The 21,348-nt window shown below is 41.5% G+C and overlaps 1 protein-coding gene across 1 annotated transcript in view; it reads left to right on the top strand.

Moving 5' to 3' along the window:
- Nucleotides 1-21,348, top strand: part of LOC134866094 (cadherin-18-like) — a 93,566-nt gene that overhangs the window by 39,772 nt on the left and 32,446 nt on the right. The window lies entirely within an intron of this gene.

A 21,348-nucleotide genomic window follows, 5' to 3' on the forward strand; every position in this document is an offset into this window, starting at 1 on the left:
CTCTGCATTGTGAGCCTGCAGCTCTGCATTGTGAATCTGTTTCTGCAGCCCTCTTAACCAATAGTAAACAGACTTCCTGAGTTACTATTCTACCTGCACAATTGTTTCTCTGTTGTCGGAATGTCTCGCAATGTTTGTGAGTTCTTAGAAACAAAGCACCTCATCATTTCGGGTTAAAATGTGTTGTTACTGCGTTACTGAGAATTCTAACAGGTATTATATTACCCACATTTCAGAAGTAATGCGTTATATTACTGCGTTACAGCTAAAAGTCATACATTACTGTAACTCTGTTACTTTTGTAACGCGTTACACCCAACACTGGTGATGATGAAGTTGGTGAGTTTCTGTGGACTGCTTTAAGTGAAGCCAGGTATGTTAGGGTCATAGCCTCCACGTGCTACACTATTATTGGACATGGCAGGTGCACTAAGGGATATCTACATTATATAAGTTCTTATATACCCCATGTCATATTTTTCATCAGGAAAACGGAAATACTTTGTAGAGGCTGTGTAACAGAATGAGTCTTACTCTCTACTGTACTAGTTTTAAAGGCATTAAGATGCATTCACATGATTCAAATTTGCTCTTTGCTTCCTGAGAGGTTGGGCGCAAAGCCTTGCAGGAAAACTGCTGGCTAAGTTCCGTTTCTGATTATGGTTGCTGTCATCTGATTGGTTGCATGTCGGAAGGTCAAACAAGGTCAAAGTGGAAATAATATGAATGGTCAAGCGTCAATTACTCTCCAAAGAAACAGTACACCAAAGTCATTGCAGAGCTGTTGATCCGCTGATCGTGTGAATGCAGCTTTAGGCAAGGAAAGTTTAATATATATAGCACCTTTCAAACCTGGGCAATTCAAAGTGCTTTACAAAAAGAAAATCCCAGAAGAGCTGAGAGTTCTGGATGGTTCATAATATAGTAGGAGATCAGAAATGTATGTTGGGCCTAAACCATTCAATGCTTTATAAACCAGCAGCAGAACTTTGAAATCAGTTCTCTGACAGACAGGAAGCCAGTGTAAAGACCTCAGAACTTGAGTAATGTGATCCACTCTCTCTGTGTTAGTGAGGACTCGAGCCGCAGCGTTCTGAATCAGCTGCAGCTTTCTAATGGATTTCTTAGTGAGACCTGTAAAGACACCGTTACAGTAGTCCAGTCTACTGAAGATAAAAGCATGGACAAGTTTTTCTAGATCCTGCTGTGACATTAGTCCTTTAATCTAGAGATGTTCTTCAGGTGATAGTAGGCGGACTCAGTGATTGTTTTAATGTGACTGTTGAAGTTCAGGTCAGAGTCCAGGACTACACCTAGGGTTCTGGCGTTAGCTGTTGTTTAGAACATTGCTGACTGAAGCTCAGCTAATGTGAATGCATTAAGAAAAAGGTTTCAAAAAAGATGAATTACAAATATTAGGTGGTGCGGGCACATCAGTTTATTGATCTTGTTGATTAATTAAATGCACATTTTACACATCTATATGTAACATATGTGCCATTGACATTTCACTGATCTGTACACAACATAGTTGCCGACAGATATTTAAGACATTTAATACACACTGCCCGGCCAAAAAAAAGGTCACCACCTGGATCTAACTAAGCAAATAGCTAAGAGCCTCCCATTGGATAATTACTGCATGGGTGATTATGTTTCAGCTGGCAACAAGTTATTGAACCCTAACTGATGCAGTGAGTAGCTTCTCATGTGTTAAACAGTCATGTTGAAAGACATATCCTGTGGTCGCAGAAAAGATGCTAATCTGTTTCAGAAGGGTCAAATTATTGGCATGCATCAAGCAGAGAAAACGCATTATTAAAAACTGGAAGGACAGCAGGGAAACATCATCTTCCAGGAAGGAATGTGGTCGGAAAAAAATCTTGAATGATCACGATCGGCGATCACTTAAACGTTTGGTGAAATCAAATGGTAGAGAAACAACAGTAGAACTCACGGCTATGTTTAATAGTGAAAGTAAGAGCATTTCCACACGCACAATGCGAAGAGAACTCAGGGGATTGGGACTAAACAGCTGTGTAGCCGTAAGAAAACTACTTGTCAGTGAGGCTTATCGGAAAAAAACGGCTTAAATTTGCTAGGGAGCGTAAAGACTGGACTCTGGAGCAATGGAGAAGGTCATGTGGTCTGATCAGTCCAGATTTACCCTGTTCCAGAGTGATGGGCGATACCCAATTGAGAATCTTTGGGATGTGCTGGAGAAGACTTTGCGCAGTGGTCCGAATCTCCCGTCATCAATACAAGATCTTGGCAAAAAGTGTATACAAGACAGAAATAGATGTTGTGACATTGCAGAAGCTTGTGGATCAATGCCACAGAGAATGCGTGCCGTAATCAAAGCTAAAGGCGGTCCAACGAATATTAAATGTGACCTTTTTTTTGGCCTGGCAGTGTATATAAGCATCCCACCAAGACTGCAGACTAACAATAATAATGCTGATTTTTCCTGTAGGGCCAAAACCACAACAGACAGATGTTTTTTTGGTTTGCTTTGCATTTGAATCACTTTTTGAAAGGGTTTTATTCTTGCATACAGTGCTAATGTCATCTTGGCAACACTGAAGGCACTTTACAACACCCAAGGACATTTTACAGGGGCCAAGGAAAACCACGACCTTCTAATAAGTGGACAAGCTGCTCAAATAAAACCAGCTGCACAGGTTATGTAATATTACAGTTGTGGTCAAAAGTTCACATGCACTTGTAAAGAACATGCATCTCATGGTAGTATTGCGTTTCCAATCATTTTTACAACTCCTATTTTTCTGTGACAGAGTCATTGGAGCACATACTGCTTTGTCACAAAAGAAATCATGAAGTTTGGTTCTTTTATGAATTTATTTATTGAGCCTTCTGAAAATGTGATCAAATAAATATACATACAGCAACATAAATGATCATTGTTTGTGCTTTTCGAAAGTGGTTTCAATCAAATTAGCTTTGTTGCATTGCCTCTTACCTTCTTGTGAGTGATTATAATTTACTATAACTCACGACCCATTTAAGTATGGCTCATCTGATATAATCTTAGACTCAGCCATAAGCACTACAATGTTAAAGTCAAAGGAGCTCAGAACAGATCTGAAAAAGCGCTCATTGACTTGAACAAGTCAGGAAAGTCAAAGCAGCTTCATGTTCCAAAATTAACTGTGCAAAATATCTTTGTAGGTATAAAGCGCATGGCACAGTTGTGTCACTGCCATGATCAGGATGAAAACACAAGCTATCAGCTGCTACTGAGAGAAAATTGGTCAGGATGGTCAAGTTTCAATGAATTAGAAGCTACTGGAACACAGGTGTCAGTGTCCACAGTCAAGCAGGTTTTACATCATAAAGGGCTGAGAGGTTGCTGTGCAAGAAGGAAGCCCTTGCTGTTGAAGCGACACATTCAGGCTCGACCGATGTTTGCTGCTGATCACATGGACAAAGAAAAGGCTTTCTGGAGGAAACTTCTGTTGTCAGATGAATTCTTTTTTTGTTGCTGTTTGCCCACAATGATCGGAAACATGTTTGGCGGAGAGAAGGTGATGCCTTTAACCCCAAAAACACCATGGGTTACGGTTAAGCATGGTGGTGGTGTTATTATGTTCTGGGCATTTTGCTGCAAATGGAACTAGTGCTTTAAGTAAACTTAAATGGAATAATTAAGAACAAGGATTACCTCCAAATTCTTCAGAGAACCCAGAATCTTCAGCCAGAAGGTTAGGTGTTAGGTGCAGCTGGCTGTTCCGACAGAAAAGACAACTGACCCACATCAGAAATGATTAAGAATTAAGGTTTTAGAATGGCCTTACCAAAGTCCTGAGTCCTTAACCCCATCCACTACATGTGGACAGTGCTGATGAAACAAGTCTATGTCAGAAAGCTAACACATTTAGCTGACCTGCACTGATTCTGTCAAGAGGAATGGTCAAAGACTCAACCATAAGCTTGCCAGAAGCTTGTGGATGGCTGCTGAAAGTGTCCAATTGAGGTGAAAATGGCCAAAAGGACATGTAACCAATATTAGCATTGCTGTATGTATATTTTTGACCCAGCAGATTTGATCGCATTTTCAGAAGGCTCAATAAATAAATTCCTAAAAGAACCAAACTTTATGATTTCTTTTTGTGACAAAGAAGTATGTGCTCCAGTCACAGAAAAATAAGAGTTCTAGAAATGATTGGAAACTCAATACTGCCATGAAATACATGCTCTTTACAAGTGTATGTAACTGTTGACCACAACTGTATATTTTTGAGCATGGCTGGGAAGAAGTCACCCACGAATAGCAGGAATCACAGCACAGATTTAATTACTTGAGCCGTCTAATATGATACCTGATATCAGCGGTGGGGATTTATTAGTGTTGCAGGTGTTCAGTTATTTGCAATGTCTTCATCTGTGTCTACAGGGACATCTTACATGACTAGATTTCAAGATGCATGAAATCTGTGTCCGTGGTTGGTGGCCCTCAAGGGACCTTTTTTGGATGTCTTTAATAGAGTGGTGCAGTGATGAGGCATTTTTGTAGGCTGATCGGGATGTTAGCCTCGCAATAGCTACTTCCACAAAAAGCAATGGATTTGGGAATATAACATAAAATAAGGCGACATGTTTGTGATACTTACATGTTTGTTTCTGCAGGATAATCCACACATGAAACATGGATTAGTTGAATACTCAATTCTGATGTACAGCTATCAGTCCGCAGAAGGAACACACACGGGGTTTTTTCCCATTGTTGACACTTCACTGCACATTATCCCTTACATATTAACCCCGCTTTTATAAAAGTGTAATGAAATATGCAGATGAAAAAAGCTAGCTTGAGGCTATAAACAAACTACAGAATGGTCACATGGCTGTGCTTCAACACTGCTAAGCTAAAAGCTGCTAATGTTTGGCATGATGGCGTTGTAGTCATTTAGTCAATTGTTAGCAACCGCCGTTTTTATGAAACATACAAGCTTCAGACATTCACCATTGGGGTATTTACTCTACATTTTATGTCGTGGAACAAAACGTGAACATCTCTTCAACTTGTGTTAAACACAGACCTTATTTAAAGGTCCACTGTTATGCAAAATGCACTTTTTGCTGTGTTTTATACATAAATATGTGTCCCTGGTGTGTAAGGAGACTCACAAAGTGTCAGATAATACAACCCTCTCTCTTTTTTTCCTTACCCACATCTCTAAAAACGGGGGTACAAACGAGCTGATCCAGATTGGCTGTCCTTATGACGTAATAAGGAAAATGTGGGCTGGCTTTACATTAAACTCCTGGCAACGTCCCCCCCACGTGACACGTCCCAACATACAGTCGCGAGCTGAATCCCCTCCCGCAGCTGTTTAGGAAGTAATATGGTCTGCGTTACATTAGCAAGCACCACTAACACTCAGAGCTAACGCTGTACTGGAGAGACTGTGTGTAATATAAAGGTCCTGTCCTTGTGGTAAACGAGAGAGAGAAACGTTTGAGCTCCATACTGCTTCAGAATAATGCAGGATGTGGTTTGGAACATAGTATGACATTTAACCACAGCAGCGTTTAGCTGAGTTTCTCCAGGTAGAAAACTCTACAGAGGAGAGATCATGACGCTCCAATGGGGCGTGGCCAGCAGCAGCTGCAAAGGGGCGTGGCCAGCTTCAGGTCGGCTCAAATTTAAAGCTACAGTCAAACAATCAGCACTTTTGGAACAGGGCTGAAATAGAGGGGGATGAGGCATGGCTACAATGGGTGATCTGACACTTCACAGACATGTTTTGTATAGATATGGCCCTATAATATATTGTTCAAATATCGCATACCAGACCTTAAAGGCATCTAACCAAAAACATTTTGAAAAAGCCATTGACTTTAAGACAAGGGGATCTAAAAGTGCTAACATGCTGACTCAAAACAGGGTTTTAGGACTCAATTCTGCACTACGCCATTCTCTTCAACCCTTCATGTTGTGTCCTATCTCTACTGTCACTATCGACGCACAGGGAAAAGTGTCACGTATTTTATACAAAGCACTGGTATTTGACTTTTACACATGTTGAGAATCATCAGTAAAGAGTGGGGCAGCCAGGTTGTAGCTGCTGCTTCTTTACATTGAACTGTACCGTTATTATCCACCCATCCAGGATTGATGCTGCATGGTTGGGTGGATGTTGTATAACACATGATGAGCGTTGGTTAATTGGCATGGTAGCACCATAAGCTGCATGGCTTTATGGATGAATACGTTGAACTTTGGACCTTTGCAGTCATACCACTGTCACTAATCCTGGGTTTAATTGTTGCACAGAGGCTTTTATATAACCACCCTACTGCAGGATGATGGATTCACATTTGATTCCATAACACCAGTTTAACGTCTTTTAAAAATTAAATGTTTCTATTAGTCAATCTGCCCATGGCAACAATGGCCTGGTTTTAATGGCAGTCATCTTTATATTGCCTTGATATTTTTGGACACAGATGTATTCAAAAGCAAAATGCATTGTTTTATGTAGTTAACTTGGTCTTGGTTAATATAGTTTATTTGTACATGTACTTTGAGAATTTAAGAAAGGGCAATGCACATTAATTAACATTAGCACTTGAGTCTATACTATAATAATGGGCCAGATTTAGCCACAGAGGCACATTTTAATCTGCAGTTCCTGGCAGGGTAATGTCATTGAACAAACATAAAAGAGCACATAAGCACAGACAAAACCACATGGGCCTAATTAAAACACATAAGCACAATAAAAGCCCATATTCAAGCACTTACAGTATGTCCGATTAAAAGTTGCTATACAGTAAACAAACCCATAAAGACAAGGAACGACGCAAAAGCACATACTACATAAGCAAAGTTAAACTAATAGGCATTGACAGCATGGTTGATTGTCCAATGACAACTGTTTTACAGATTTGTTGATAGAGTTGATAGAGGATATGTTCCTTAGTTCTGTAGGAATGGGGGTCCAGGTATCTATATTTCTCTACACTATCATTCGATTATAAACTGGATTAGCACTTCTCATACCTCCAGCAGTGGCTCAGTAAGTAGCGGCTTGGACTGGGAATCGTAGGGTTGCCGGTTCAAGTCCCCGAACAGACTTGAAATATGGAAAGTGGACTGCTACTTGGAGAGGTCCCAGTTCACCTCCTAGGCCCTGCTGTGGTGCCCTTGAGCAAGGCACCGGACACCTCCAATCCTCCCTCCCCATTACTCCCCGGGCGCTGCACAATAGCTGCCCACTGCTCCTAGTCAGATGGGTCACTGTGTGTGCTTTGCTGTGTGCATGTATGTGACAATAAAGAGGGTTTCATCCTCCGATTCTATCTTACCTACTGCTCTGTCTCCTCAAAGGAAGCTTTCTACTTCTACCCATATCAAATTGAATTATATGCTGCACAGTTTCACAGCTAAATCCACACACATTGGGACATGTGAAGAGAAGGAAGCGTTGCACGTCTTTTAATTAAAGATGAAATTGATATTTCTCCCCGGCCTTATCGATAATAGCCTTTAAATGTCACTTTCTTTGAGTGATTTGCGACACAGCAGTGAATTGCAGACATGTCTCTTTATAAACCTGCCCACGCCCCTGACCCAACCCCTGTCTGTCTCTGAAACAAAAGCATCCCCAGACATGACACTTATCCATTAAAGTCACAGAGAAAGGCACAGACAGTAGGCACAGAATATCTAAGAGTGTTCAGTGAGAGTGCTTATAAAAGCATACTCTGCTCACTGTGAAAGGGTTTAGTTTGTGACAGAAGAGGTTTCAGTTCACGTGCTACACTAACCTGTGTGTGTGTGTTGGTGTTCTGTGTGTTTCCAGATGAGACCGCCTTAATGAGACATTTTTAGGTTCACCTGGATACATTTGCTTTGAAATAACTGTAATTATACGTGACATGGTTAAAATGTACTTTAACAAACAAGTCTATTGGGAAAACAACACATTCGCAAGTGAACCATGTGCTTTTCTCCATCTCAGCTAAATAGAAATGATGGGTGCTTCCTGAATTTATGGGCAAATGTGCACCGTTCCTTAGATAAAAGGGGTGGGTCGACTTGGCTCATATTTCCCCACTCTCCCCTAACACCCTACAGGAAAGGGAACATTTTGACATGTTACAGTACGATGAGCACAGCTGTTAATAATACAGATGAATGATGGCTGAGTCCCATTTCGCTGCTTAAGTTTCTAGGTCCTGGTATTGTGCATGTTGGCTCACTGTCATGCTTATGGGGTCATTTGAATACAATCCCTATCCAGCTCTAAGAAGCGTCACAAATAAATGGCCCCAATATGGAGCTCTGTAAGCTATTATTTGTACCTGTTAGTGGCTTTTCCTCATCTAGTTTTATTTTCAGCTTATTTCTAGTAAAACAACAACAACAACAACAACGGTATTTTCTGCCAGAACAAGAGTTCTGATGATACCATCCCGGGCCTAAAGTAGCTGTTAGAAGGCAGAACCTGTGTGAACAAGAACTGCAAAGAATGCCTCTGATTTGCTGTTCTGTATTAGGTGCCGCAGCTGTGCTGGAAATAAATCTATATTTAACCATCCGCAGGAACAAAACACAAACAGCAGCAGAACGCAATGCAGAGATACGGGGTTGGTAAAAACAGCTTTCAGGTACACCGGAATATATATACAGCTAAAAACAAAGACAACATGCAAAACATGTAAGGGATAATGTGCAGCGTTGGGATCCTGATCACACTGGCGGTGTTATTTCTAGCTCGCCGCTTATTAACGGCTACTTACCGAACAATCCAGTGCAACTTAACACTCAATGTTGACAGCAGCTTAACTTAAAATGACCACATCACTGATCAAGGTTTTCTGTAACTGTCCTAGTCTGTTCACATTGTCTTTTCCATCAACCAGTCTTTAAACACTGCCAGAGCCCATACCGTGTTCCTGTTAGTGTTCACTCCCCCTCTGTCTTCTTCTGCTGTTCCCTTTATTGTTTACTTTCTGTCTTTCCTCTTCTGTTGATTTCTCTGACGCCTAGTTCTGGTCACTTTTGGGCTCTCCACAAAAAATATAACAATCAACAGTCAAAAGTCATTCCATGGTGTTTCTGAGGGAGGAAGTCGAATGTTTTGTATTGGCCACAGCTGACGTTATATTGAATAGACTTTTTTATACTTATTGATATGACTGCACAAAGTATTTGATCAGACAGTCCTCCGGTCTGTTAATGAGAAAAGAGCAGACTGCAGAATGTCGAAGTCAGCATTGAGTATTCAACTTAGCGTTGACAAGTTGAATTAACATGTTCCAAGACAATAAGATCCGACTGAAGGGGCTAAGCAATTTTTCCTAATACACCATTTGTCCAATCAAATGTGTGTCCCCCCCCCCATGCTCTGTTCTCTCCTGTCTCCTTGTTAGCAGAGCATTGCTCAACACCTGCAGGGATCTATGATTTGCTCTCTTTTGAAGTAGGGCTATTAAGCAGTAGAAGTGTAATGTAGAGAGAGGATCCATTAGGAGTGGAGAACAAAGTCAGACACACCTGGGGAGGGGGGGTCCACAGAGCCCACTTTGCTATGTCAACTGCAAGAGCACATGCACACACACATTTAGAAATCAGGATGACTCCTCTCCTACACACGCCAACAGGTACACCGGAGAAGTATATTTTTTTCAGAGCATGTGAGCAGAGTGAGTTAATAATAATAATAATAATAATAATAATAATAATAATAATAATAATAATAATAATAATAATGATAATAATAATAATAAATAGCAATTAAAACAATTTAATAAAACATTTTAAATGAATAAACAAAAAAAGAAAATACATTAATACAAAACTGTAAAAAAAACGTTGCAGTCTCTCAGGTGGGCTCTTGCTGTACTATATTCTCCTGATAAGTTTATTTCATGCTCTATTTCGAATATCTCTTACAACAACTATTTAGATGTAAATAAATGTAATCAGTAACCTAATCTTAAGTATTACAATATCAAAGTGATGTAACCTATCTACTTTCCATTCAATTCAGAAAGCCTCAATATCAAATGCAATGCAAATACATAAAAATAAATAAATATGAATACGTTGTTTTTTACCTAGTTGTATTATATAAGACAACAGAACAGTGAGACCTTAGAAAAGAAGAAACCAATATATTAAGTATTAAAAATGTGTCATACTAAATTATAGATGCAGTACTTTTTGTTAAATAAATCTGGTCTCATTTAGACCTAATGACCGAGGGTGCATAGAGGCACATAGAGGATTTACACAAGTGTACGTTTTTGGGGTATTTAGTATTCTTGTGATTTAGAATCGGAGGATGAAACTCTCTTTCAGGGGGGTGCCTTGCTCAAGGGCACCACAGCAGGGCATAGGAGGTGAACTGGGACCTCTCCAAGTAGCAGTCCACTTTCCATATTTCATGTCTGTTTGGGGACATGAACCGGCGATCCTATGATTCCCAGTCCAAGCCCCTTCTTACTGAGCCACTGCTGGACAAGTGTAATGTAGAGAGAGGATCCATTAGGATTATTTCTGTGCTAAGCAAAATAAAACAAATTCTGGCAAACAATACAACCACAAGGCCGAGTCATTCATCTTTTGTGGAGCTGATCTTCTATTAGGCACCAGACAGATATTCTAATGTAATTTGTCCCCTCAGAGAGATGGTGTGCTGATGAATTATTAAGAATGGGACGCTCTCCTCTCCTGCAGAAACATCCTGTGGGAGGACAAGTGGAATTTTATATTATACTATAGCCCATGCTAACATGACTCTCTCTTGCGCTTCATCTGGATAAATGTGATAGGCATGATGGTTCCCCCTTTATATCAAACACACACACACACACACACACAAACACACACACAAACACACACACACGCACGCACGCACGCACACACACACACTCTGAGGCTCCGGTTGTGTCTGGAGGGTAGCTGCTGAATGCTAAAGGCTTGTTCAACATGTTGTGGGGCACGTCAGTGTGCTGACAGATGAACTGATTGTTGAAGGCAGGTGCGAACCAAACGGAACGTGTTCACTGGAATTCAGCTGACATTGGTTTGAGAAAAGGGGATGTGAGGAAAGAAAGGAAATGAGAAGAGAAGGAGGAAGTGAGGGGCCGGAACCTGTGATAGGAGAAAAGGAGGAAAGAGACACGTAAAGAAGAGACAGGACTGTGTTATATAAACACAAAAAGTAAGGACATTTGTGTTTGGTAGATTATTTCTTTGATGTTTCAAGCAGAGGAGATTTGTCAAATGTTTCATGGACGCAACCCACATACTCATCTCTGCTGCTCCTCCCACAAATGCATGTTCCTCACAAATGTGGCACCATTTGAAAGGTAAGTAAACAGGCTTTCCAACAGTATAATATTTATTGCCAAGAAGCATTGTTACAACAAAGACATAAGCTACCAAACATACTCTCCTTACTTTTTGTGTTAAGTTTATATATAATGGTCTGAACAGGAACAACTGGGAGTAGGTGAGCTGAACCAACAACCAAACTTTTCCTCCATCCTTTTGTTGAGACGTGCCAGTGAGAAAACCCTCTCTCCAGAATTGGAGACCCTGTACTGAGAGTAAACAGGTTAAACAGAGTAATAAACATTGTTCCCTAGATCTAACAAAATCATCAACGCCTAAGTAAATTCATTATTTTTATTTACAAAAATAAGTTATAAAATGCATGCAAGATACTGTTAGTATATTAGACTCGACCTAATCATACATCACATACAGTATAAGGATTACTTTGGAGGCGTGCTCCCCCTTTGAGCACTGGCACCAGATTCATGATTGTGTCTTTAACATATTTTTAAGAAGTCAAATTCATTTGAATCCATAGTATACTTATTTGCTGTAAATTGATATTGGAAACCTTAAATGGAAATTCTGAAGAAAAATACCTACCTTTCTTTACAACAATGGGCTCAACCGAATGTAAGTTAGGGATTCTGTTTATCCATGACCCCAAACTCTCCTACCTGGCCACACCATACAGCCTCACCGGGGGATTCCAAGGCACTCCCAGGCCAGCGTGGAGATCTTATCCCTCAACCTGGTCCTGGGTCAGCCCCTCGGTCTCCTCCCAGCTTGGACATGCCTGGAACACCTCCCTAAGGAAGCAGCCGGGAGCCATCCTTGGTTGGTGCCGAACCACCTCAACTGGCTCCTCTCAACGCGAAGGAGCAACAGCTCTAATCCGAGCTCCTCACGGACGACTGAACTTCTCAGCTTATCTCTAAGGGAGATGCCAGCCACCCTCTGGGGAAAACACATTTCGGCTGCTTGTATCCGCGATCTCAATTTTTCAGTCATCACCCATCCTCTATGACCATAGGTGAGAGAAAGAAACAAAGACGGGCCGGTAGATTGAGAGCTTTGCCTTCTGTCTTGGCTCTCTCTTCATCACTATGGTGCAGTAAAACAACTGTAATACAGCTGCTCAGATTGTCTTGCCCATCGCACGTTACATTGTACCCTCCCTTAAGAAGAAGACCCTGAGATACCAACAGCTTCCCACAAATATCATTATCATTACATGGCCGGTAAACCTTCAAGGTGCAATCATTTCATCATTTAAGATCTTCACCTCAGGTTAAGGCAGCAATACATTTCACATAGCCAACGACCACCTTGCATAATTAAAAGGTAATTTAAAAGAACGGCAAATAAAACAAAACGGTGCGTCCTATTTTACCAACAATTAAAGTCATTCTGTTTTAGAACCATGAGCTCTTCTATGTAGTAACCTCTGAAGCTGAATCAGTATAGACATCAGCTAAGAGGCTTTACTTGTCCTGCTATCCATGAAACCATTAACCACATATTTCAAATCCAAACCGCTAACGGCTATTGCTTGAAATGTAGAATGTAAAAGAGACAGGGTTGAAAAGTAATGAGAAAAATAACGCCCTGACACAGAGAATTGATTGTTGTTTCGCCTATGGATAAGGATAAGTTTTCCGTTCAATGTGTACTACCTGCCTAATTTTTCCATGAATCTTGGTTTCCGTAGCATTAGCCAGGGAAGAAGTCATTCAGTTTTGGAGCAGACCAGATATATTCCTTTCTTTTCTTTCATTGGTTTATTTAATAATTGGATACAAAAAGCCAAGCTCGTAGCAGGTGCATAGACCCAGTGCTTCTCCCTCTGTATGAAACAAAGAGAGACCCCATGGATATTGTTGTCATAAGCTGCACCATACAGCCTGGTTCTTATCTGCGCCCCGCTGATATTACACAGTCATTTCCTCTCTGTGCAGCGCTCTCTGGCCTTGCAAAGGAGGCGCCGGCTCTGTGCCTTCATGCTTGTGTGAGCACATGAATTATCAGGAGAGAAAAGGATGGCCAACCTTGGATTTCCTGAAGTGGATGAAAGCCAAACATTCAGAGTGACAAAAGGTAGTGTGTCCGTGTGTGGAGGGCGTCCTTTCAGTCTAAAGTCTCTCTGGAAGAAACAGATTGTGCAATATGGTTAGTAGATGCAGTATACCGTTGAGCTTAGAGAAATGTTGAGGTACTCATACTTTATATTTCAGAAGCTTATATTGTATCAATGCCACTTTTCCTGTAACAAATTCCATGCCGAGATATAAACAGTACATATACTGTGAAGACACAAATCACATTTAACTCAAGGGAAACACTCCTCGGTGTTATACTGCTTGTGGACAGAAATCTTTTTATACATTTATACAAAACATTTTATTGTTACGACCCCTTCCTCTCTGCTCTGTGTGTCTGCTGCTCTCTCCCAGCAGGGGAGTCAGGGAGGGTCGTTAGTCAGAAGTAGGGACACCTGTGAGTGTCTCAATAGAGTCTACAAATACAGGCTTCAATCGTCATCGTCTCTCTCTCTGTTCCAGGAACAACTCAATCCTAGTTTGGTTCTTCACTCGCCTGCTACACACACACACACACACACACACACACACACACACACACACACACACACACACACACACACACACACACACACACACTCTCACCCTTTCATGGATACAATGTTGTCATTTTAATAAATGCATGGCTAACCACTTACTTGACTTGTCTCCCCTTTTTTCTCGCACTCCCTGAGTGTGACAAGTGGGGGCTGATCCATCTCTCGGCTTGTTTGTTGTGTTGTCACGATTCAGTGACTTTTGTTGGGGCGAAATGTCTGGTCTTGTTTGCGGATATGGCATTTTATGACAGATTGCTAACTCTGCATGAAGAATATAAGGGTAGTTAGCTAGCTAAACAGTGTTTGGTAGATTAGGTCTCCTGTTCTCTTTTTCTTTTTTTCGGTGGGTCTTCTTTCTCTGGGCGTTGTTAAAGGTTGGTAGTGTTGCGCTGTAAAGGTGGCTTCCGTTGTAGACAGTTTTTATGTTGTTATTGGATCAGTGCACCAGACCAGCTTTTAAGGGTTGCACTATAGTGTTGGTATTACAGACAAAAGATTAAAAGAAAGTGTGAAAAGTTATTTGAGAGAGGGTTTGACTAAGACTGGCATTTTGGGTGCACAGACTGTTGGAGGTTCAGGGCCCAGTGTATCGTCAGCTAATCCTGGGGCATTAATATTTGAGCAACAGAAGGAGTTGTTACAGTTGCAATTAGGGCAAAAAATAGAGTTGGAGAGGCTGAAGTACGATAAGGAGGTAGAAATTGAAGCTATTAGGCAAAAAACTGAGTTCGCAAAGGTGGATGTTGAACTTCATTGGTTGGAGTTGGTAAACGGGAGTACGTTTTCATGGGTACTCAGTCTTGAGTTCCTGCCAACTACAGTTGGCAGGAACTCTGATTTCGTTACTAATCTTCGGTTGCTTCCAAAGTTCAGTGAGTCCAATCCATACACTTTATTTTCCCTTTTTGAGATAATTGCAGATGCCAGAGACTGGCCAGACTCAGAAAGAACAATGTTATTGCAGTGTGTTCTTTTAAACCTTATTAGTTGAGACTTTACAATACCCCGGAAAGTGTGTTTTGGGTGAAAACTGGACCAGTGCAAGAGGTTGTGTTGAGTCCGTGGGTTTAAAATATACCTTCATGCTTAGTTGTTTAGTGGTTGCAAAGTCGGGGCCTTTGTAGTTTGTGACATCCAGGAAGTTAACCACGTGGGACTGGGAATCAGTTTGACCTTGATTGATAGGGTGATGATTATTTAATATTCCCATAAATGTTTCAAAATCTTTTTCTGTGTGGGTCCAGACTCCCCAGATGTCATCTAGGTATCTGAAATAGCATTTTGGGAGTTGTTGAAAGAATGGACTCTGTATATATGGCAGACTGTTCCCAGTCTGCCATATATATGTTTCTATAGGCTGATGCAAACTTCTTTCCCATTGCTGTTCCCTTTATTTGGAGGTAGTTTTTTCATTGAAGACAAAGTCGTTCCTGGTAAGACTCAAATGGAGGAGTCTTAAAATGTCCTGGTCCGAGCGGGCTGGGTCTGGATACTGAGTTAAAAGGTTTCTTACTGCCTTCAGTCCCATCTCTGCGTCTATGTTAGTGTATAAACTTTCTACATCCACGGAGAGCGCATACACAGTTCCTCCAATTGTATTGCCCTGATCCTGTCAAGAAAGTCATATGTATCCTTCCATTAACTATTATGTCAGGTAGAGAGGGGATTGATATTAGTCAAGCAGTTCTGCAACTCGGTAACCCTCACTGCTGCAGTCCGAAACAATCGGCCTTCCTGAGGGCAATCTAAGGGGAACTGGCCATGAATCAGGGGCCTTGTGGATCTTCTGTAGGAGATAGAACTGCCTTTGTCTTGGTACAATTGGGCCCTTAAGATAGGTCCTCTGTCTTTGTGTTATCCAGTGTTTCTGGGTAATTTTTTCCAAGATTTTGTCAAGTTAGTCAGCCGTTTCCATATATATCAGAGAGTCCAAAGGTAGTCTTCCAGTTGTCTTATGGCTTCCTGAATGTATTGGTTCCTGTCCATAATTACTACCGAGCCACCCTTATCCGCTGGTTTTAAAACTATGGAGGTGTTGTGTAAGAGTTCCTCCAGGGTCTGATGTTCTTCCAGAGTCAGGTTGGAAGGTCCAAGGGAGGGTTTGAAGTTCCTTAAAGTTTGATAATCTTCCTGAATAAGATTTAGGAGTTCCTCCGGTAAGTATTTAGAGCTTGGTTCCCAGGAGGACGGTCCATGAAATGGGGGGGGTGCTTTGTTATCAAAAAAGGCATGAAGTTTAAGACGGAGAGGATAAGTTATCGAAAGTGGTTGGGGTTGGGATGAAAGAGAGGCCCCTTTGCGGGAGTTTGAGGTTGGTGGATCCCGGCTAGAAAGTGGAAGAAAGATTAATGACCGATTTGTTCTCTATGAGAGCCAGGTCGGTGTGGCGGTTCCCAAGCCTAGAAAAGAGCTCCAATGGTTCCACATAAGTTGGCTTGTATTGGGAAACCAGTGGATATAGTCGTTTTTCGTGGAAAAGTTATTTTGCCTTTGTTTTGGTAGGTAGTGAAAGGTCTGTAGGATGATGTGATTGAGGACATCAATACTTTTGGCGGGTGTTTTGGGCAAGTACATTGAGAGGTTGATGACTGGAAGGTAGATAGGGTCAGGGTCAGGGACTCAATGGAAATGACAATAAATTAAAATGTAAAACTAAACAGCTGTTCTTGCTGACAGACATCAAATCTGTCTGTTTTAATTTTGGTGTGTTCATAATCAAAATGAATTGGAGCTAATAATTAAATGTTTCCTATAAATAATAAAGTTATTTTTTGTCCACTTGTTAGATATATCACATTCTTTTAACTAGATGATACATTAATGAATAAACAAACAGTATAACACTGAGGAGTGAGTCCCTTGAGTTTAATGTGAAGAAGAGGAAGCAGCAGATCAGAGTACGCTGCAGCGTCCAACCAGTGAGCGATACACAGTAAGGACTCTGTTAGCAAACAATAGCAGGCCTCGGGAATGTCCAAATTGACCGATTTTATATATGAATATATATATACTCCTCTGGGGGCATCCAAACTTGTTTTGTTCAGTTTCTTCCTGCAGTCCGTCAGCCCGGGCAATGGAATGGAGTCACAGTCTGAGTGGAGCTTTCATGCTTTTCTTATAAATGCTTTTTTTTAACGTTCTCTTTCGTAATACATTCAGTTTTGTTTTATGTTTGTTGATAGTATTACAAATAATACATTTGTTTAAAGCTGCATTCATCAATTAAATTACATCAACAAGGAGGAACCTACCCAAAACTGCCACCTACTCTGGTTTCATCCACTGCAGATTTAACCATCTCTTTACCCTCCTTAAGATGATTGTTTTGCTCTTTAGCCCCTTTGCTCACAAAGCTGTAAAACATCCTAAAGCATTCTTCCCATTAGCTACTGGCAACCAAACCAGAGCTGAAATGAGAGTAAATGTTAGACTTTCATAAAACAGAAGCACTCAAACAAAACTTCCTCTGAATACAATGTTCCTCTGTTGACTTTCATATCAGGCCTGTATGTGTGTCAGCATGTTTGGAGTTCTTCTGCCCCTATTGCCCAGAAATCTATCTACGGAATATTAAACACTCGTTATTTCATACCGCAGTCTTTAAAAAAAGATGACTGTAACCCATTAATTAGGACATTTATGTTAATGACATAAGAAGTAGCCACGATCTACATCACTTGTATATCAATCAAAGGTTGAGGTTGCCAAACTACAGTCAACATTTATTCATGTAAGCAATTCACTCATTATTACTAATCCACAACTGCATGTGACACAGGGTTTATGTCACAGTAACAATTTGAGGCTAGATCATGTGCAGAAACCATGTATATGAAAATGTATATCCTGTCCCCTCAGTGGCATATGGTTCAATGAGCTCAGGTGCATCATTTACCGGACAGTATGGAGGATCAAACTGCTCAGTGTGCTGTAAAACACCATCCCTCACTCCCCCTTTATACTTCAGCATGCGTTTTCCATGAGGTTGTAACCATCACCGCTTTTTTATAAATTGATTTAGTTTGACTTTAGTACAAGAATATACCCATAATCGTCCCACAGAGGGGAAATGTACATTCTGCGTTTGACCCCTCCCAGTGTTAGGAGCAGTGGGCTGCTATTATGTACGCGCCCGGGGATACAATGCTAAAGTTATGTTTTAGTTTTTTTACATCCTTGGACAGCTACAGTTCATCTCAATCAGTGCTGCATTCATTTTAAGTTACGTTGCTATCGCTGCGGTTCCAAATGTTGGTACGCAGTTGAATGGACTATTTTCAAGTCTAGTTTTGTTTTTATTTATTATATTTACAGGTATATTAAAAGGTAATACTGTCGTAACACTGCTTTTCATGCACATGGCCAAATAGATCTACTTAACTAAGATTAGATGCTGGAGGTTTGCAGGTTTTTAATGCTTTCAGTGTTTTAGTCATTTAATGCAGTGTTAAAGGACAACTCTAAAGTCATTATCATTTGGATATAAAACACCGGCCCTGAGGCTGTGAGGGTCGGTGTGCACTTACATTCTTTTTCCAACCCCTGCAGCGTGATTGAACCTTAACACCCTGTCAGGGTTTCTTTCCCTGTCATGACCGGATTACTGTGCATTATCCTTACTTATTGTAAGTTGTTTTTGGCTAAAGGCGTCAGGTAAATGAAATGTAAGTAAGAGATCATTTTGTTATTAAAGAAAAAGGAACACAGACAGAGTGATCAGGGTACCCAAGTCAAGCACATTACCCCTCTTATTAAATGGCTGCGTACTAGAAAAAACAACTTGAATTACAATATTGATTATACATTTTTTTATCAATTCAAAAATGATTGTATTGCTGCCGCTTACAAAACAATTGTCCATTCTACTGCGTACCAACATCTGGAACTGCAGCGAAAGCAACATAACTTAAAATGAAGGCAGCACTGATCAAGGTTTACTGTAACTGATAAAGGATGTAAAAAAGAAATCTCCATTAACCAGTCTTTAAACACTGCCAGAGCCCATACCGTGTTCCTGTTAGTGTTTACTTCGTGTCTTTGTACTTCTGCTGATCCTGCTTGTGTTTTAATAATAATAATAATAATACATTTTATTTGTAAGCGCTTTTCAATCACTCAAAGACACTTTACAGATGAAAAATAAGTAATTAAAATACATTTAAAAACACAGAAACACAAGAAAACGCAGAGAAGTAGATACATTGTAAATAGAACAGCACAATACAACAGTCAGACAGAACAAAAACAGAGTTAGGAAAAGTGGTGGTTAAGAATTATAGGCAGAGTGGAACAGGTGTGTTTTGAGTAGTGATTTGAAAAGTGTGAGGTCATTGCAGTCACGGATGTGGTTGGGGAGGGAATTCCAGAGGGTAGGGGCAGCAACGGAGAAGGCTCTGTCTCCCCAGGTTCTGTGCTTGGTTTTAGGGACAGTGAGGAGGTTGGCATCAGAGGAGCGGAGGTGACGGGGAGGGGTGTAGTGGTGGAGCAGGTCAGTGAGGTAGGAGGGGGCCTGGTTGTGGAGGGCTTTGTGGGTGAGAAGGAGGAGTTTGAATTGAATACGCTGAGGGACGGGGAGCCAGTGGAGGTTCTGGAGGACAGGGGTGATATGATCGCGTGAACGGGTGTGGGTGAGAAGACGGGCGGCGGAGTTTTGAATGTATTGGAGTTTATGGAGGAGTTTGGAGGTTGTACCATAGAAAATGCTGTTGCAGTAGTCGAGGCGGGATGTAATGAAGGCGTGGATCAGGGTTTCGGCGGCAGTGAAAGATAGTGACGGGCGGAGGCGGGAGATGTTTTTGAGGTGAAAGAAGGCTGTTTTGGTGACTTGTTTGATGTGATGGTTGAAGCTGAGGTTATTGTCGAGGATGATACCAAGGTTGCGGCAGAGGGGGGAGGGGGACAGTGTGGAGTTGTTGACAGTGAGGTGGAAATCTTGAGCTGTTTGGGTGAGGGAATTTTGACCAATGAGGATCATATCAGATTTGTCGTAGTTTAGTTGTAGAAAGTTTTCTTGCATCCAGGTTTTAATTTCCGAAAGGCAGTTTGACAGGATGGAGTGGGTCACAGGGGTGATGGATTTTGTTGAAATGTATAGTTGGATGTCGTCAGCGTAGCAGTGGAAATGGATACCAGGGCGACGGATGATTTGGCCAAGGGGAAGGAGGTAGACGATGAAGAGGAGAGGACCAAGCACAGAACCCTGGGGGACGCCTTGGGACAGGGGAGCAGTTGTGGAGGAGCAGTTGTTGACATAGATGAACTGTTTTCTATCAGTGAGGTAGGAGTGTAACCAGGTGAGGGCAGTGTCGGTGATGTTGAGAAGGGATTTCAGGCGGGAGAGTAGGATAGAATGGTTGATGGTGTCGAAGGCGGCGGAGAGATCAAGGAGGATGAGAATGGAGAGTAGGCCGGAGTCGGAGGAGAGAAGGAGGTCATTTGTGATTTTGAGGAGGGCGGTTTCGGTGCTGTGTTGGGTGCGGAATCCAGATTGAAATTGTTCAAAGAGGTCATTATTGTTGAGGTGGGATTTGATTTGAGAGGCAACGACGCGTTCCAGTATTTTTGACAGAAATGGGAGGTTGGAAATGGGCCGGAAATTGTTCATGATGTCAGGGTTTAGACCGGGTTTTTTGATGATGGGGGTGACAGCAGCTAGTTTGAGTGAAGGGGGAACGGAGGGAAAGCTGAGGGAGGAGTTGATGATTTTGCAAATAAGTGGGGCGATGGTGGGGAAACAGTACTTAACAAGAGAGGATGGGATGGGATCTAATGTGCAGGTAGAAGTTTTCATGGTTGAGATGATTCTGGATAGGTCGGCCGGGGAGGTAAGTGTGAATTTGGAAAGGGGTATGGAGGTAAGAGGGGTGGATGGGAGTGCGGAGGGTAGAGGGGTGGGGGAGGCGGTTAGTGAACTGTAGATCGTATCAATTTTGGTTTGGAAGAATGAGAGGAAAGAATTGCATTTATCTACGGTAAAGGAGTTCGAGATGTTGTCGATGGGGTTTAGAAGTTTGTTAACAGTGGAAAAGAGAGCCTTGTGGTTGTTTGAGCCGGTGTGAATGAGGTTTGAGTAGTATGCGGAGCGGGCAGTGTTGAGGGCGGCTTTGTACTGTAGAAGGTGATCTGTGTAGGCTTGGAGATGGACTGTTAAACCGGTTTTTTTATGGAGACGTTCGAGTTGGCGCTTGCGGGTTTTCATGTGGCGGAGATCAGGGCTGTACCAGGGGGCACAGCCCCCTGGTACAGTTTTGAAGTATTCCATTGTCTTTGCTGACTGAGAACACTAATGTTTGTTATCCACAGTTGAGTTACATTTACCAGACTTCTTTCTTTGATATGACTGCACATAGTCACTTGATCCTCCTCAGCATTGGTCTGTTAGCAAGAATTAAGAGAC

The sequence above is a fragment of the Eleginops maclovinus genome, chromosome 6, assembly GCF_036324505.1.
Source record: "Eleginops maclovinus isolate JMC-PN-2008 ecotype Puerto Natales chromosome 6, JC_Emac_rtc_rv5, whole genome shotgun sequence".
Lineage (NCBI taxonomy): Eukaryota > Metazoa > Chordata > Actinopteri > Perciformes > Eleginopidae > Eleginops > Eleginops maclovinus.